Consider the following 13,811-nt stretch of genomic DNA (forward strand, 5'->3'; position numbering starts at 1 on the left):
CCTCCTCACCACCGCTAGGCCCCCTCCTCCACCACCTCCTCCTCCTCCCCGCGCCGCCGGCCCTCCTCCTCCTCCCCGCGCCGCCACTCCTCCTCCTCCTCCTCTGCACGCCGCGGCCCCTCCTCCCCGCACCGACCCTGCAGATCTAGAGAGGGGGGGGGCGCCACCAAGCTGCCGCCGCCGCGCCACCAAGCCGCCGCCGCCACGCCTCACCCCGCCGGCGCTCCTCACCCCAGGCACAAGGTGAGGGACGACCGGAGGGGGGAGGAGTGGGGAGGCCAGGGAGGGAGAGAGCGCGCGAGAGGGAGAAGGGAGGGAGGGAGCCAGCGGTGGAAGGGATCGGAGGGGAGAGGAGGAGGGAGGGAGATTGAAGGAGAGGATGAGGGAGCCGGTGAGGATAAGGAGGGAGAGGGGGGGACACGCTGGAGGATAAGGAGGGAGGGGGCGGCTGGTGCTGCCTATGCGCCTGTGCTGATCTACTGTATGCCTAAAAAATCTAAGTCTCGGTGGATGGGGGCTCTGGTACCGGATGGTGGCTCCATCCGGTACTACAGGGTGACCTCTAGTACCGGATCGGATGGAGCCATCATCTTGTACTAGAGGGTCTCCGGGGGCTCCTAACTTTAGAACCGGTACTAACGCTAACATTAGTACCGGATCTAAAAATAATGGATACTAAAAGGGATGAAAGTTTATGTTTCTAGTAGGGATGGGAAAAACATAGATGGAATGGAGCTCCACACTACATCACGGCAAGGCTTTTTTACCTTTGTTATTACTGCTGGGTTTTAAAGAAATACAGTTTTTTTAAAAAAAAATGGATATCTTCACGATACAGAAGTGAGGGCCATGCAACCTTTTTGCAGTTGGTGCCTCTCTGATTTGCCTTTATTTTTAAGATGCGGCAAGTAAAGCCAAATGGTCGCAGGTCCATTCTGGTGCAGTTGCGTCCTTTGCGCTCGGACGCTAGCTATCAGTTGACAAGCCAATGGAGTGGTTACGTGTTGCCCCCCGACATCCAAGCGTGGTGCCCCTCGGTACTCTCTTGCTCCGGGGGCATTTCGGAAATGCTGTCATCTTTTTTTACTTTTCCGCTATTGTTGGTAAGTTTACGGTGCCTGTATGACTATGATAAGATATGGCTCTGATGAGTTGTGTTACTACGCCATTAAAGGTGTGGAACTGTAGAATAGTTCTGAATGTGTTTCTCATTATGAATCTAATGGTTAAATTATTGATGAGCCATCTTATTTAGGTTTTAGGGTCTGTTTGAATCCACCGTTTTAGCTCTACCTGATCTAGACGGTCCAAGCTAATTCCCAGCTAACAACTATACAGCTAGCTACCTCTGCTCTACCTAGCTGATCCTAGCTAAACATTAGCTCTAACTGATCCAAATAGAACCTTAGCCAACAATATTTAGGAACTTGGGCCACTAAGATTCAAAGACATCGTACTGCCACCGATTGCTCTCTTTTCCATATCCATCCACACGGGCGGAGCTAGCTCCGAATGGCACCGGTGTCAGCACCGTTTTAGACCGGTGTCAGAGGCTTGTTAGAACAATGCTAAACAATACTTTTCCACTGATTTCCTGAAGAATCGTTGGTATCAGCTGACACCGGCGAATAGGCCTAGCTCCGCCCCTGCATCCACATTAGTGTAAGGTCAATTATACCCGCTGTCATCTTTCTTTCCAACAGCAACTAACATCATTATGTACCTCTAACCACCACCGCCAAGGCTAATCAACAAAATTCATTTCACTAATATGGTTGTCACTATCACCTCACCTAATTTGAAACGTGCGTTACTAATGTTTTGAAAAAGGCTAGAGTAAGTTCGTAACATGGTTGGTAGAAGTACAGTAATTTACAGAAAAGTGTACTTCCAGTATCATATAGAGCAATATAATTTCCATGTGGCAGTATATATGAACACTTTTGTCCATCAGAATACGTACAGTACTACTGCAAAGCCGTTCACTAGAGAAGATAGTACGACAAATTAGGAAAGAGCCGAGGGAGCATTATTGCTACTGTTGGCCATAAACCTTTTGTTTGTTTCTGAACTAAAAATTGGGCACAACTCGTTCCCTCTTATATGCATCCAAACCCAGATATGCAACAAATTGTCACGATAGTTTAAGGATACTGCTAAACGTTGAGGGATTTGACCTGCCAGTTTTGTGATACCGGCCCCCCAAGAGATCCAATAAGGATCAGACACCCACGCTGTTTGTCTTTGTTTACCGTTGAGCCGAAATGTGCATGTGTCTCAGCGCGCATGTGCTGGACCATGCTCTGTCCACATTGCATGATGGTCCTGACCTGACTATTGCTGAGCCTGATGGGTAGGCTGCTACTGCTAGCTAGACAGTGAACGTCTGATTGTGTAACCCTGGCTTCCGGCCTGAAGCATTTGCATGTATGGTTGATCTATCCCTTTCTTGCTGCTACCGAGAGGAAGTCTTAGAGAAATAGAGTCAAGGATATATAAAGTGGATGATGATAAACTACTACCAAAATTCTTTTAAAAATGTTGGATGCCCTGATGTATATGTCCGTAGCACAGGTGGCTTGTGTCATAAGTTTGTTTGTATTTACTTTACATGCATATTGCAATAACAACCATCATATATATGTTTATATATATCTTACATAACTAGTAGGCCTGCAAAAATAGTAATAACCTCTTTACTCAGCAGTAGTAAGAGATAATGCGATGACTCCTCCCTCGTGCTTAGATGATGCTTATCCCCGAGCATGAAAATGAAGAAAGATAAACTGCTGATGTAAGTACCAAAATCTTCGATCTTCTGTAGAAAAAATTATTTTATTCCTCTGGAGGGACTTTCACGTTAAATTTCAGAGGGAATAGAGGGGGAAACACCTCAGGCCGATCGGCCTGGCCCCTTCTGGCTTCTGTTTTCTTCGCTTTTTATTTTTCGCATTGGTGGACGCCTCTAGGTCTTGATTTTCTTGAAAAGGCACTGATTAATCTTCTGAATCTTTGTCAAAATATTTTTTTATGTCAATAATAGGTTGTAGTTAAAGAGGTAGTCGCAAAAATGATATATTTGGGTTTAGGTTGGATGCCCAGCGAGGTTTGTGAAATTTTCAGTGTACAAATTCACAATGCATGGACAGAAAGGCTAGCAAGAAAAAGGTTTACACAAAGGAGATGGTCAGCTTCTAAGTCTCGTACCACATAAATCAATCTGAATCCAACTTATCAAAATATAAGTTTGCAATCTAAAGATTTTATTATGAAAGATCATGCATGTATATAGGCTCTGGTAGGTAGAACTTTGTAAGAGATTCACAAATGTAGATGGCATATGAATTCATTTTAAATGAAAACAATTCAAGTTATCAGGTCATCGGAAAACTTAAATCAAAAAGCAACATAAAGTTTGTGGATCTAGAATTTAGTCATTTAATCTCCACAATTAAAAGAGCCAGTATTTAATCAATTTAAGTTCATTAAATAGAGAGCAATTAGAAAAGTCATATACAAGTAAAACAAAGTGGCAACCTTCATCATTTTTCCATAAGCAAGATTATACCAAAATTATTAACATCGTGGTGAGCACAAGGTGATGGTGATCATGATTTAAAGAAAATAAAAACTAGGTTGTACTCCTAGTAGCCATGTTATTATCAAGAGATATAGAAAGGCTCCATCGAGTCTATGGTTGAAGGCTTATAACAAGCATTTTAGAAAGAGATAGACAAAGAAACGACTGAGAGAGAATTTACCGTTCTTTCAATGCTTGTGATGAAGTGCAGCGTAACCTCCCCTATGCTTAAGCATTGTGCTTAGCATGGAAGAAGAAAAAAGAGCAACTTCTGGCGACTGCGATCCTTGTATTCTTCGTCCGCCAAGTCCTCCTCCACTCTTAGCATTGTGCTAGGCATGGAAGAATAAGATGAAGCTTTTTGTGCTTGTTGAAATCCTTGTTCTCAGCGTCCGGAGCTTGTCTTTATGCTTCTTCACTTTTGTCGCATTTATTATCCTTCAATTTCTTCTTTTTTCATGAAAGCGCTTCACCATGCCTGGAAAATAATTCAAGTGCACAAACTACCTCCAAGGTGACTGTCGGGAGTAGAAGCAATCGCCAACAAACCAACAACATCCCTGTCGGGGATAGATCCCCATTACCCGCAAGGAAGGAAGAAGACGAACTCCTACTAGGATTCCTCTGTAATCCTAGTAGGACTAGGACTCCTCATTGCAACCAACTAGTAATCCCACCCCCCCTAGAGTATATAAAGGAGGGCAGGGGTCCCTAGATCGGTAGGCGAAGACCTCATAGAACCACAACAGAGGACCAAATCATCAATACCAAACAACACCCAAGCGCAGGGCGTAATATACAACACCCCAAACAGGATGTAGGGTATTACGCTACTCTGGTGGCCCGAACCTGTAGAAATCCGTGTCATGTGTCCTTGCTTTTACCTTCGAGTTCCAGGTTCGGCAATCCCCCACCAATCAATCTACTACCTCAGGATACCCCTTGGTAGGTTGCCGGGTATAAAACACCAACATCTGGCGCTAGGTAGGGGTGATCGTTGAGATCATCAAGCGAGCTTGAAGGACCTCATCATCAAGATCAATCCCCGAGTCGGAGTTCCGAGCAGACAAATCTACGCCGAGACAGAATCGATGCGCTCCGCGTTCCAGTCGAAGACCAAGTCGGTTTCCGCCGTAGGCTGCTGCATGCGGCTCATCGATCAAGGCAGAGGCAAATCCGATTCGAGTTGGGAGATCAGGCAGACTAAGGGACCCACTCCATTATTCCAAGATGACAAAAATCTATTACAGTCACGTGCGGATTGAGGCAAATAATCAGCTCCGACCACTCTTCGTAAAAAGCAATTTGGAGGGATTTGTGCTACACGCACATGGAAGGCTACCACAAAACCTCAAAATCATAGCCTAACATACATAGAAGATGTACGCGAGCACTGCTATCCTGACATCCGGCCGCATCAAGTCACCAACAACTACTTCGACTACTCGTCTCGACTAGAAAACTAGTCGATACTAGTCGAGGGCAGGTTCCACGTGATCAACAACTAGTCAGAATCGAGTCGGACTAGTCGGCTTCATCAACAACCATCGTGGCTTCACGAAGACTGCCACGGCTTCATCGACAATCATCCACGAATCAAGCTAAGTCACTTTTTTAATTATTTGATCTAATTTTTTCGGCTTGTTTTCCGCATGCAGGGAAACACGTCGAGTACTTTTTTGTGTACGCCTCTCGACGAAAATTACCCTCCAGAGCTACACTTTGCCAATTATTCCTGAGGCATGTTAACCAACAGCCATAGGCTTGGTACACTGAATTACAGAGGCTATAGCCACGAGTTTTGTGCACTGAGTTCCGGAAGCTCCGCAACAAGCTTGGTAAATCGAATTTCGGAGGCTACGGCGACGGGTTTGGCGCACTGAGTGCTGGAGGCTCACAGTGGCTACACTCTAAGGAGGCACAAATCCTATGCGGGGCAACACGCGCTCTCCTCTCTCAGTGACTACTTTACGCGCAATCGCGCAGTCTTTTTGTCGCAATGCCGACTAATTATTCTAAGTGTCTTCTCTTAGCGGTTGTTAATCTACTTGAGCAGAACATGCCTCAATTCGTGAAAGCCTCAGATCTTCTGTCATACCTAAACACTAAGACGCGAGACAAAGATCTCCGTAGCAGCAGTGCCAGTACGCGTACACGAGACAAAGATCTCACATGCAGCGGCCATAGCTAAACAAGGACTGAGAGTCTAAACGTAATAGGCTAACTACTCAGGAGAAATATGGCCAAAACAAGAGCATGACACACACCATTTACATTACATTCATCACTGAATAAATTTCAGTAGTTCCAAATTCTACAAATATCTACATAATGTATGCATCTTTTTTTGCAGGTCAAGCTTCGGCGACGACTCTCCAGGACGCTCACGTACCTCCAATGGCTTCGCTAGCTCACAGCTCGAGGGTTAAGTGCCAATTACTACTCGGAATACCTCTGATAGCTCTACTAGCTCTCAAGCTTGGGGGCTAAGCGCCAAATAACTACTCAACATGGCTCCTACGGCTCACCTGGAGCATAAGCTCGGGGGCTGGACATCGAAAAACTACTCGAAAGACGATTGGCGTGAAGACTAAACCTCGCTAGACCCTCAGATTGATTAATTAATCATTGCAAGGCTCGGGGGCTGATTAGCTACACCCAATAGTTATTTTTTAAAAGACAAAGAAAGAAGATTCAACATTTTATTGACCCTCAGTCTGATTCTTTGATTCAACCCAAGGCTCAGGAGCTACTCCATATGGAGTGCGACTTTCGCTACCCTCCATATCACATTCCAAAGATGAAGATTACAAAATCAAGACGATCAAGGGCTTGAGCATATCATAGCCTCGTGGCAGCTTTGCAAAACTTTGAAGATTCAGCCAAACAAATTACTCGAGAAGCACTAAACTACTTGGCGAGGATATGAAAAGTACTCGAAGACTGCTACATTCGACTATGAAGCGCTCGAGGCCTTGTCGGGGATAGATCCCCAATACCCGCAAGGAAGGAAGAAAACGAATTCCTACTAGGATTCCTCTATAGTCCTACTAGGACTCATACCATGTAATCCTACTAGAACTCCTCATTATAACTGACTAGTAATCTAGCCCCTAGAGTATATAAAGGAGGGCAGAGGTCCCTAGATCGGTAGGCGAAGACCTCATAGAACCAAAAAAGAGGATCAAATCCTCAATAACAAACAACACCCAAGTGTAGGGTACAATATACAACACCCCAAGCAAGACGTAGGGTATTACGCTACTCTGGCGGCCCTAACCTGTATAAATCTGTGTCTTGTGTCCTCGCTTTTACCTTCGACTTCCAGGTTCGACGATCCCCCACCAACCAATCTACTACCTCGGGATACCCCTCGGTAGGTTGCTAGGTATAAAACACCGACAATCCCTAAGACTTTAACTTGTGGCATAGCTAATCCAGTAAAATAAAAAACAAAAGCCTAATGAGTGTACGTGAGTGCAAGTGTGAATGCAAATGATAGGTAGAATCATAAAAAAAGATAATGTTTGCACCAAGTTCTAAGAACCATGCTTACAACTAGATTGCTGAAATTCTCCATAGCCATAAACAAATTGTTAATCAAGGTCAAACACCATGCTTATCCCAAGATCAATAACTCTTTCCAGCATAAGAAACATAGAGCTCATTGCAAATCTTAAAAACCAACCAATGCAATATGGAGATGATATGAAAAGCTAGCAAGGTTTATTAAACTGAATGATGATGGTCTGCAACCAAGTCTAAACACTACGTTTACACAAGATTGCAAAGGGAAAATGCCCTAGAAGCATTGACATAGATATGAAAGCATTCATCATAAAAGTTTTTAGGAGAAAGCCAAGCTAATACATGAATGATGAAACAAATGCAAATGCACATGCAAAAGGGTTAGCAAAGACAAAGGCTAGCACGGTTGAAAAGACTATCGATGTTGTTCACAATTAGTTGAGTCAAAAAGAATTGCTAGAAACATTAGTCTCAAAAATCTCCAAGAAACATTTGTCTCAAAAATTAATTGACACAGTGGCATACCTTCCTTATAGGCATTTGTATTGCCTTCATTGGTGTGGACTCGATAGCAGATACTAGTCCACTAACAAAGTTAGCACCTACTGCTAAAGAGTTGGGCTTGATGTTGTTATCACCTTATCGGAGTGAATTGAGACTTGATGAAGTCCATGTTCGATCATCTGGCATCTAGTATTTACCTGCTTTCAAGGACACAAATAAGAAAAACAGGATATATGCAATAGAAAAATTAGGATTAGTCCGAAAAATTAGATAGATCGTCCCAGGGTTCGAGTTGCCGATCCCCGGCAACAGCACCACAAAAGCTTGTTGACAGTAGTTAGCACACCAATTTGTGAACCGCAAGCGCACGGATCATCATAGCTTTTCCCTTAGAGTATTCCATCCAAGATTTATCAATCCGTGGACCGGCAGCGAGCTGACTAGGGTTTTCCATCTAATCTAACGGATCTAATCCTAACATGAAGCATAGATTGCATATGAAGGGTAACCTTGATGTAAAGACTGATATCATGAATAAGGGTAGATCACATCCACAGACATATATGATACAACATCACCAACGATAGCATGAGCCTATTGTCTTCTTGTTGTAGTTCCAGCCAAAGTGGTAACCAATCTATGTAGCACTTTGATAAAGAGTCATCTCTCAAAAAGGCGGCTCACAAGTGGCCTACTTTCTTGTGGTCGCCACTGCGAGGTGCGTGTTGATGCTTCCAATTTCCCAAAGCTTTACCTCAAACAACTTCCACAATACTCGCCATCGATCCTACTCAACATTACGCAATCGTCTAGCCTTTCCCTTCCAGCATGCTGTCACCACACGAAGGTAATCACACTGACATCCTACACACTACTAAGATATATCCGCAAGATATAGACTAATCACCACGATTACATCTATTCCTACTAAGAACATATGCTAGCTAAATATATGAGAATAAGCATGCATCATAGTAGATCAAATTAAGCACAAGATTAGATGGATATCATCATCGTGTGTACATAAGCCTTGATGATCACAAGACTCGGCTCCAAAACTCCACCATGGCTTCACCGTGTAGGGACGACCATGGTGGCTAGGGTCTAGCCTAAGCAACCTCCTAGACAACCTCGAAGAGTTGCAGTGGCCCTCAGCTCCCTCTAGTGTGTGTCCCTCTATTCCTCGACTTCTGGTGGATGGATCTGCGTGCTTGATGAAATATCAGAATATTTATAGTCTAGAGAGCGCATGGCAGAAATTGGAAGGCGTGAGGAGCAAGGAAAGCCCCAGGCCAATCAGCCTGGGGGGTCCAAGCTGACTGGCCTAGCCCTTCCTTGTGGCCTCTCGCGCCCTCCTTCATCCCCAAATCTTCTTAGGTATCCTGGAGTCTTATTTTCACTTGCATGTAGTCCTGGCACATCGGTAACTTCAGGATGAGATTGATCTTCAATAACTTTTCAAATCTCCTCTTGATCCTCTTTGATCCCGAAGTGATCCTTACCATATCTTCACAAACTTAGCCCTTAAATAATCTTGGAGGAGTGCTTGCCAAAAATGAGCGTCAGAGGAGGCCAAAAGACCCCTAGCCGATCGGCTTGGGCTTTACCAGGCTGATCGGCCTGGGCTCGTTCTGAGCCCGCTGACCTTCATCTTTGACAGTTTCATTGCTTGTTTGGAGCTTTATCCAAAAATATACTTTTAGGTCCAATTTCCTGAAAAATACAATGCATATGCGAAAACGGGGTTATTTCAGGTGCCAAGTGGTGGGTTAGTATAATAATATGTATGAAAGCACCACTTAAATGGTACTAAAAGTGTGTCAACAACGAGCGTCAACAGCTACGCAGGTTGGTGGGTAGTGGGAACAGGGATTGGGTGGCAATTTCAGCATAATTTCTATGAAATTCTGGGGCACTTTTGTACTCAGAAATGTGGGGGATAGTGAGAAACCGGTAGGAGCCAGTATTTTTAGCTCCGATTGCCCAGTTCATTTTAAGGGGGGCTCCAGCTTGGCTTCACCCCTAAAACCATTTTCATTTCTGGTGTTTGGTAGGGCTCCCGCTAAAGCTGGTGGAGAAGCACTCCAAGAGCCCTACCAAATTGGCCTGAGTCGGACGGGCACTACCAGCACTGTCCCCTATCTAATGTGTTCGTGGTGTGCAGCCAGCGACAGGCCGCCAGCTGGGGCATCTCCCTTAGCTCGCCAGTGAATTGAAAGCGCCTTCGGCCTTCCGCCCGCTTGCGTCCCGCCGGCATGCGTCAACGGCGCGACGAACGTAAGCCGCGCTGGTTGGTGGCTAGGTACCTGCAGCCTGCAGGTGGAGGGCATCTCATACGGGCATATATATTATATCTAGATCTATCTATAAATATATGAATGTGCCCATGGGCGACACGTATGTATGTCGTCTCCACCGACGATTGAAGATAGGCCTTGCCACGCTCTTGGTGATGCGGTGGTCACACTAGCTGTCGGTGTGGAATCTGGCCGACAAGTAAATGTTAGTAGTTTTACCATGAATTCGATCGGATATGTCCTAGCACACAATGACACAGGATGTATACTAGTTCGGGCAACGGGCTGTACATCCAGTCGGGATCGGTCGGTCGACTTTATTCCTAAGCTCAGGTGCTCAAAGTTTGCAGTGGGGGTACAAACGAGAGAAGGATGAGAGGGGGTGCCCGAGAACTGGTCGTGCTCTGGTCCGAGTGGTAGAGAGTGACCAGGGGCTCAGACGTGCGCTATGTGTTTGAGAGTGTGTGCGCGTATGGAATGAGTAGAAGTGTCTGCCTTGAGAGAGCCAGAGAGTCTCTCCTCTTTTCCGAGGGAGAGAGGGCGCTCCCTCCTTTATAGTTCAAGGGGACAGCCTTACAAGTCAGAGAGAGAGAGAGAGAGGGAGAGTGCGGGCGTCATCTAGTCTTGTCAAGGCCCACGTCGTCGAGTACGGTATGGCCACCGTCCTCGGTCCCTGTTCATCTTGTCAGGCCACTCTGTTGTGGCGGGTAGGTTGCGGCGGCACTGTCCGGGGCGTGCGCAGGGTGTGATGCAGTATGGTTCTTCATACGGCAGTTGACCTGGGCGCTTGCTCTTATCCGTTCCACCTGCTCCCTGAGCTCACACCGAGCGGGCGTCCCCGGTCGGTTGTCCCAGTCGGCCCCGACCGTGCCGGTCGGGGGGAGTGGTGTGGTCGGTACGGCGCACCTCCGGTCGGGGGAACTTGGTCCAGGTCGGGCTGTAGTCCCACCCCCGACTGGACCCTTCTGGTCGGGTGCCGACCAGGCCTCCTGGTTGGAGGAGCCAGTCGGTGGCCGGATCTTGGTCTCGGCCTGCGTTGCGTTGCTGGGCCGGCCCAGGTATGTGTCGTCGTTGCCGCACCTCTCGTTGGGCCAAGTGCTCCAGAAAGGTGGGCTCGTTGGGGACCCTAGGTCTATGGACCCGTCAGCAGCCCCTGAGCCCCTTTGGAGCTTCTTGAAGCCGTGAAGGGACATACAGGAGTGTTGTTCGCCCGATCGCTGCAGAGGGAGGAGAGAACTTTGTTTGAGCACAGATTTCTTGCATGCGATCATTTTTCTCCTACCGCCCTGATGCTTCCTACTCCGAGGTGTAGAGCAGTCCCGGGGCTATTTACGCACGCTTTCCGTGATATTTGTAAAAGCCTGTGGCTTCTATTTTCGCACGCTTTGCGTGATAATGTAAAAGCCTTTTGTAGCTCAATGAAAGTTTTCATGTGTTTCTTGTGCCCCTCATGCCGTGGAGGCAGGTTGTCGTTGGGACTTTGGCGTTTGTCCCTTTGTCTACCGCGTTGCAAAGAGTGGCCGAGTAGGATCAAGCGTCTAGCCCCTGAGCAAATATAGGCGCCCAGCCCCCGAGGGGATGACTGGCAGAGGCCGCAGAGGCACTCCAGATATATACAGGCGTCCAACCCCCGTGGAGAGGACTGGCGTGGGCTGCGGAGGCACGCTGAGTAGGCACAGGTGCCTCGCCCTCGAGGAGGGGACTCGTTGGTAGTCCGGCCTAGCCCCCGAGCCTACGGCCGACCTGGGAGTCGGTCGGAGGCTGAGCACTTTGGTACTTTTTCCTGGGGCCGCAGATTCTTGCGTCCCCACCGGTCGGTATGAGGTGGTCCCTATTGCGAGTCAGGGCGCTTGCCAATGTGTGTTCCGACCGCGACCCGTGTCATCGGTCATATTCCCGAGTCAGGATCTGGCGGCCTGAGCCCCCGAGCCCCGTTGGGCTTGGTCGGGATCGGTCGAGTTTCATGCATCACCCCGTCCACGGTTTCCGCAACCGGAGGGGTTGAGCTGACGTCACTTGCCTCGATCGCTCGAGTGACGGGCTCAGTGAGCTCATAACGGGCATGTCCGAGTGGAATCCGGGTCTGTCATTCGTAATGGGGTCGGCATATCCCTCATGTGGCATTGCACTGCTCCTTAACCCGCCTCTTGGCAGATGCCTGAGCCGTTCCGGCGATTAACTCGGGTGGCCCGCTGGCCTCCCCTCGATGGAGATTCTGTGGGCATGGCTCGAGGTCAGGATCGAACGAGAAGTCGAGATGACCCTTTCCACTTCTGAGCGGGTCGGGCGAGGGCCACTGGGGCTCATCTGCTTTTCCCCCTGGCTCTGTTTGACGCGAGGCGACCTTGAGCCCTTCACGGGCCGGCCTTCGAACGCCAGTCGGTCACAACTCATTTCGAATGAACCGCTATTGCTTTGTGACGTGACACAAATCAATTGTAATTCAATGATTGTATGTATGAGATGAATGTATGAATGAATTCATGCATGGGATGGATGAATGAATGAATGAATGCTCTTGCAATGGGAAAGGAAATGGAGGATTGGCAAAATTACCTTGGTCGGGTTTTTAGGCATCACCCCATCCGCAGTTTCCGCAACCGGAGGGGTTAAGCTGACGCCGCTTACCTCGACGGCTCGAGTGACGGGGTCGGGGAGCTCCTAACGGGCGTGCCCGAGTGGAATCCGGATCCATCGTTCATGACGGGGTTAGTATAGCCTTCATGTGGCATTCCACTGCTCCTTACCCCTCTCTTGGCCCGAGCTGTCCGACTAGCTCAGGTGGCCTGTTGGCCTCTCCCCGATGGAGATTCTGACGATGGGCCCCCCAACCCTGCCTGGGAGAGATCCAGGCGCTGGGGGAGAGCTTGGTGCCGTACGCACAGGCGGTCGCCGAGCATACCACCACGAAGTGGGTGATGGAGGCTCGCCGCTCAGCGGGGGCCGCAGGTGTGGGTCAAGAAGGCGTCGTCAATCCTGATGAAGCGGTGGAGACCAGGTTGGAGCAGAACGTCGTCCCGACCACAACTGAGGCACCTTTGTCCGATGCGACCGGGGGCAGTAGTAGAATTCCATAGAAGCAGTTAGTTCTTTGTATTATAATGAATTTCGTGGGGGACTGAGAGCCCCCAAATGAATAATTTAAGTTCTTTGTGATCGTATTAATCGTGAAGGGGAGCTCGTCCCGCCCGCTCTCGTTTTCGCCCTTAAGCAATTCTGCTTTTTGCCTTTTTCCTTTCAAACCTGCCCGTTGATCGTAGGCTGCAACCTTTAGAACCCGGGCATGGATCACAAGGCTCAGCTGCTCGTAATCGTAGGTCGTGGTAGGGTTTGATTAGTCGGGAGGCTGAAGTGTAAACTACTTAGGGTAGTCAGAGGAACGGGACGCCCTTTCGTTTGGGCGCGGTGCGAGATTGCACGAAAGTAAGGAGGGGGTGGTACCGCACCCCCGTGGAGCCCCCGAACGACCCAGGCCGAGAGTGCTCGGGCTAGGGCGCTGTAGGAGCGAGTGTCGAATGGAAATGACTGTTAAAAACCGAGTTTGGGAAAGAAACGATGTAACTGCTCAATGTTCCGCGTGTTGGTGAGGATGTTGTCGTCGTCGTCCTTCAGTCAGTAGGCGCCTGGTCGGATCACCTCGATTACCATGTACGGTCCTTCTTGTTCTTCTTACCCTGCCGTGCAGAGGGGCCCTCATCCTGGTCCTCACGCTTGGCCTTGCCCTTGTCCCGACCGCCGCCAAAGACCATCCCAACCGCCTCCTCGCCGGAGGCGTGGTTTGTGGTGATGTCGAGCAGGTCACGGGTGGTAAAGGCTTCAGGCAGCCGAGCTTGTGGATCAGGGTCTTGCAGGTTGTTCCGGAGAGGAATGAGCTGATGACATCTGCGTCAATGACATCAGGA

Source organism: Setaria italica, chromosome V (genome assembly GCF_000263155.2).
Source record: "Setaria italica strain Yugu1 chromosome V, Setaria_italica_v2.0, whole genome shotgun sequence".
Lineage (NCBI taxonomy): Eukaryota > Viridiplantae > Streptophyta > Magnoliopsida > Poales > Poaceae > Setaria > Setaria italica.